The sequence below is a fragment of the Haliotis rufescens genome, unplaced genomic scaffold (genome assembly GCF_023055435.1).
Source record: "Haliotis rufescens isolate VD_foot unplaced genomic scaffold, xgHalRufe1.0.p SCAF_5, whole genome shotgun sequence".
Lineage (NCBI taxonomy): Eukaryota > Metazoa > Mollusca > Gastropoda > Lepetellida > Haliotidae > Haliotis > Haliotis rufescens.
Genome location: NW_025964223.1, coordinates 58,084,732 through 58,091,474, shown reverse-complemented (window position 1 = coordinate 58,091,474; position 6,743 = coordinate 58,084,732).

Genomic DNA, 6,743 nt, shown 5'->3' with positions numbered 1-6,743 from the left:
AGTGGTAGATGGTCAACAAAACGACAGCTGGGCCCGATAAACCAGTGGTAGATGGTCAACAACACGACAGCTGGACCCGATAAACCAGTTGTAGATGGTCAACAACACGACAGCTGGACCCGATAAACCAGTGGGAGATGGTCAACAACACGACAGGTGCACCCGATAAACCAGTGGCAGATGGTCAACAAACAGACAAACAAACATAACACGAGTTGTTGTGTTGGTGTAATGTACAGAACCTGACCTTGTGGTATTGATGACCTTATATACGAAACAGTAGGAGCAGAGTCTCCCTTCTCTGGCTAAAGGGATAGCGGCGTTGACTCCTCGGCCATGCTGTTCCCCTTGAAAGGCGAAGGTGTTGTTGCCTGTAACTGTGCTAACACTAACAATAAGGCAATCAAGATGTCCATTAGTGGTTGATGATGTGATCAAAGCACAGTGGAGTTCACGCTGGGGCAAAGGTGGCTCTGAAACGTTAACCACAAATGGACATCTTGATTACCTCATTGTTAGTGTAACCACAGACAGCGCCATGTTATTACACCCTGCCCAGTCACGACACCTTCATGGTACTAAATTGGCTTCTTTCTCTTAATCTCAGTGACTTCGTCATTATAGTGTAATCTCTTGACATCAAACCAAACCTTATAAACCCATGCTTGCCGTAAAAGGTGACTATGCTTGTCGTAAAAGGCGACTAACGGGATCGGGTGGTCAGGCTCGCTGACTTGGTTGATGCATGTCATCGATCCCAATTGCGTGGATCGATGCTCATGATGTCAATCACTGGATTGTCTGGTCCAGACTCGACTATTTACAGACCGCCGTCATATAGCTGGAATATTGCTGAGTGCGGCGTTAAACAACAAACCAACCAACCAAACCTTATACATAGCGCTATGCTCACTGAGTATTTATATATTAACTCTATATGCTCACTAAGTATTTATCTGATGGAGGGTTAAGACGTAACTCTAAAACGTCGTTACAAAGAAGAAGAGAAGTTCTTATCCATAAGAAAGTTTCAAGTATTCATGTTCTTCCAACTTCTACATGCATATCGAAGACTTAATACCCCTTAAAATAATACCCCTTATTGCTTCTTACGATTCCTAGTTTTTCGCACACCAAAACGCGTCCAAATCCTTCAGTTTTACAGATACGTGACTGTCATGTTCTTTGTTCTCGGCGTCTCTAAGTTGTCATTAATACTCATGTCGTACGTGAACATGCATAACAACAAGCACGTAACTTCATTTGCTGATCATAAGTTATTGCTGAACGCGGTAAATATTCAAAAACTAAAACAGTTTAAATATGTCCTACTGATCTGACGTGTGGAAGTGTGACTGCAAGAAGACAATGCCAGCTGGAGCTGTTGGTGTATTACTTGACATAAAGGGAAAGTTGACTATTGGGAAGTTGAAGTCATCCCTCTTGCATACAGTCTTGTGGATAGGTATTTTTGACACTTTGAATCTTTACGTATAAGGGGCGGTCGGGTAGCCTAGTGGTTAAAGCGTTCGCTCGTCACGCCGAACGCCCGGGTTCGATTCCCGACATGGGTACATTGTGTGAAGCCCATTTCTGGTGCCCCACACCATTTCTGGTGTGATATTGCTGGAATATTGATAAAAGCGGCGTAAAACCATACTCACTCACTTTACTATAAATCTAAACTTGAAACAAATGAGGCGGTTCCACTGGTCTCTTTGATTTCCAGCTCAGGTGGTGAAATCAGTGGAAGGAAATTGGCTACTGGACCATTTTTGAATGGCTTAAGTTATCAGAACACTGATACGTGTATGTCTGAGGCTTATTGATAAGTTAAACTTCTTGGCCAAATTCCCTTGTAATGGTTGTGCCAATCCGAGCAGAAATTTCGATTCGCATGCATATAGAAACAGATCATGCAGGAGGGGAGGGGAGGGAGGGAGGGGAGGGGGGGGGGGGGGGGGGGGGGGGGGGGGGGGCACACTGGTACCTATGGGGATGCCTGCTTCTTGCCTAAATGTATTATCTCCCAATTTCACATGTACTGCAGGGCAAAAGAAAGTATTCACTTGAAAAAGTGGATTTCACCAAAAAAATACAAACGTTCAAGTCTTTGAAAGCGATACACATGTGGACAATAATTTATGGATTTCAATGTCTTTATAATGAGGAACACAGCGTTTAAGAGTATATGATTACTTCTTCATCTGGTGAATGAATGCGATGAGACAGAGCGCATATATATGTACATGTAAGAACACCAAAAGAAAGAAGAGGTAGAAACATAACAAGGAGAGCCAACAGATAATTGGCGCTGATTAGTGATTAGGAATAGACAAAGGAGTAAGCATATGCTACGAAACCTTGTGTTCCTCATTACAAAGAAAGCTGACACACACACACACACACACACACACACACACACACACACACACACACACACACACACACACACACACACACACACACACACACACACACACACACACACACACACACACACACACACACACACACACACACACACACACACACACACACACACACTATGTAAGTGCAATTATCTTGGACGCGACGTTAAACCACATTTCATCTCACCTCACCTCACAATCGAATTGCCATTTCTGTTTCATTTTAGCAACCATCAAGCATATACTTTCTTTTGCCCGGCAGTTTAGCTGTTATTAATGAGGAAGTCCAGCATGTCGCGTATTGTTTTCTCAGTAAACTTCAGGTGACAATAACATCCATTTTTGACAAAATGTCCTGAACTTGTTACCTTGGGCAATTCTGTTTTGTTTTAACACTGTTTGTTTATCGGATTTCCTCATGCGTACTTGTACGTAAACAACTGAAGGTTAATGGGGTGGTTTACGCAAATACGCAGCTATCTCGAGCTATCGCAGCTATCTTAAGATTATTCTTCCGGCAGTCATCATACGAAATATCGATACATTGATATGTTGTACTGATTCCTCCCATCCTTAGCCATGTGACGATTCACCAACAAAGAGAACAAATTTTTAAACTTATCCTATCTCACACTATGCATCTCTCTTTCTTCTTTCGATTCTGAGTGGAAACGTATCTGAAATAAAAGTTTCCAGCTTCTAAAGTTAATTAACCCTGTCATACCTCACATCGTCACGGTCACCTCCCAGATCTGGGTCATGCGCGCTATGCATGCTGGTTGACCTTCTTGTACTGATCACGTGTCTATCCCAGTCAACTCATTCTCTTTCAAATCGCCACGCAGTGGTGACGTATTGTTATTACAGGAATCCATTTTGGGTTTTTCTTTTCGCTTGCAAGCGATCTTCATATTTTTGTCGTCTAATTGCCTGCAATTTTACTTATATCCCTGTTTGGGATAGTTATTCATCATAATGGACGAGCAGTCCACACGGAGACCTGTCTGCACTTTGTGCCGACGTGTTTTCTCCCTATCTGACCCTCATGCCCAATGTTCGGATTGTCGTGGATTATGCAGTTTTTTAGAGCGTTGCGAGCTCTGCTCCGATCTACCAGATGAATCCTTCAAACTGTACCTGCATAAATGTCGGCGTCGGGTGTCAGATCGTCTCTCTAAGACTGCAGAAAAATCCACGAAAGCCAAGAAAACACCGGTCAAGAAAGCGAGATCGGCCCGATCACCCTCACAGGCGGGCCAGAATACTAGGGATCAAACTGGTCCCATGATCTCGTTAGACGATGAGGGGGTCTCTGACTCTTTTCTCACAGACGACATGTCTAAGGTATCCACGAATCCACCTTCAAAGTCGAACCTACCCTCCACATCCCGAGACTCGGACATTCGACGAGTCCTCTCGTTAGACATGAGTGTGGATGACCGGCTTACGTCAGCCAACGTATCCAACCCGACCGAGGTTCGTACTTTCGACTCGTCGTATTCTACGACTAACATGGAGCTCGCTCCTGTTTTACCTTCGGAGGGTACACATGGTACTGGTACCTCGGTCGACCCTATAAGTTTGGTCCGTCGTTCGAAATCTCCCATACGACGATCTTCGCAGGATCGATCCTCTCAAGACCAGGAGTCGTATGACGACTCATCGGATCAAGGTTCACGAACCTCCCATTCCCGAGAGGATTCACAAGACGATAGACATTCGTCCCGGGATCGACTAGCATCGACAGTCAGTGCACTTTATTCAGTGCAATCATCGGGGGATCGGCATTCAGACTGGGACCAACGGACTTCTCACCCTCGACACCGAGATGATTCACCGAACATCCAACCATCTAAGGTTCCTCGTACTTCCGAACCTCGAACCTCCGAACACCGAACCTCCGAACACCGAACCTCCGAACTTGGACCCCCGAACCTCCGAACCTCCGAACCTCGAACCTACGAACATCGGGCCTCCGAACCTCGATCCTCCGAACTTCGAACCTCCAAACCTCGAACCTCCGAACCTCGAACCTCCGAACCTCGAACCTCCGAACCTCATCGAACCTCCGAACATAACCGACCCTCCGAACCTCGTCGAACATTCGAACATCGTCGAACCTCCGAACGTCGCTGTACTCCCGAGGTGCGACAGTCACGTTCGAATCGTACATCTTCGGACAAACAAAAGAGATTCGAGCCTCGTCGAACCTCTGAGGTTCAACGAACATCATCGAACCGAACTTCGAGGGACATACGGACTCCTAAGTATCGACACACTTCAAAGGAGGTTCAACGGGACACGAGAGTTCATAAAACCTCAAAGGAACAGAGACATTCGAGAGACTCGAATATGCGACGTTCACCTACAGATCGTTACTCGTCTTATGACAGGCGAGCGGATTATCGCTCATCCCCTTATCATGTCTCACGAAGAGACTATTCAGACCCATCACGTCTAGGCTCGGAGGATGAACGCTACAACGAGTCTATTAGCCATTCATCCTACATTTCTCGATCTTCTCCTTCACTCACCCATCCGGAGTTTCGACTAAGAGATTACCCTCACACTTTTGATTTTCATCAACGTGGTGATTACCCATGGAACACTACTTCATATAGTGCCTACGCACATGAGTTGGAACGACACCCACACTACAGGGATCCCCACCCTCCATGGCATGGGTATCCTCATGATCCAGAGTACAGACCTTATCGGTCAAGCTACATTTCCTCTTCTCGTCATGAGGATTCTCCTCGGCGACATAGAGATAGACCACTCAGATCAGCTACCGTTAGTAGATGTCCTTCACCTAAAGATAGGCAGAGTTCTACTTCACCTACTCGTCGTACCGGCTCCCCATCGCCACCTCCGGTTCGACGCCCTCCTGCTTCCTCTGAATCACAGACTCCTGCAACATCACAAGCTCCATCTCAAGCTATCCCTACATCATGGATCCCTAGCGAACTTTCTGCTATTCCAGCAGAACAGATTCGTTCTCTGTTACAGGCTGTAACAACAGTATGTCTTCCCCAACAGGCACCTGCTGTACCAACTACGGTACCTCTATCTGCATCGACACCCACTACATCCCTTTCAGTGGATCAACCACCAGAATCAGAGTCATCAGACCACTATACCTCCCCAGCTTCGTCTTCTGGGAGCTTCGACATAGCGGATCCGATCACTGTACTTATCTGGATAGCAGATAAGTTACAATTGTTAAAAAGCACTTCAACGGAGGACACTTTATCATCATTTGTTGTGCCTTCAGCCTCGTCGCCGAACATCACACTCCCTCCGAGACCAGTCCTACAGGATATGGCCACCAATTTAGACAAAGCATTTGGATCCTTTCGCCGTCTTCGTGATCGGCTTCAATCTCCACGCTTTGTATTGGCGGATGCAGGGACTCATGGCTTGTCTACGATTTCTCCCGAACTAGATGGTGACATGGCAACATTAGCTCCTAAGCGTCCGTACTCAGCTTCTTCAGTGGATGACAGGGACCTCGTTCACCTCGACACCACTGTTCGAAGGACCCTTCCGTTGGTCTCCACTATTTTATCAGCAACTGAAGCACTTTCGTCGGCTCTAGCTCATGCATCTTCCTCAGAAGAATCCTGTATTCGAGGTGCTGTGACCCTCATCCAGGATAAAACGACAGCTATACTAGACCTCCTTGCTCACCATGAGGGATCTATCACTTCTCTTCGTAGACGGGGGGTGTTACAACATTGCTCATGGGATGATCAATTTAAGAACAGGCTGTACCAAATGCCATGGTCAACACCCTCCCTTTTTGCTGGGCGCATACAGGAGGTTGCCCATGAAGTCCAAAGAGACACTTCCCTGCAAGTCACTGTTGACTTACTTCGTCTCCAGAAAAATCAACTGGAAGAACAAAGGAAAGACCGAAGACGACCAACCTTTACTCCTTCTCAACAAGACCTTAGAGAAGTTTTGAGTAATAGGTCTGCTTCTTTTCGTGGCCGTGGCCGAGCACGCCAACATCAGCGAGGAGGGAAATCAGGCGGACGCACCGTCTCCTTTTCAGGGACTAAAGGAAACACTAACTCTCCTAAGCCAGGAGACACTAACCACAAATGACTCACTACAACAGCAGGACGACTGGGACCTTCCGACTCCAGCCATTCCGATTTTCTCGTCTCCCGTAGGCGGAAGACTAGGCATGTTCGCTTTAAACTGGACCATCCTAGACGACCCATATGTGTCTCGTCTCCTACAAACAGGTTATCCTCTACCTCTTGCCACCACACCTCCGACGACGTGCAAACCGCCTCAACATCTGTATCCAGCCAAACAACTTCC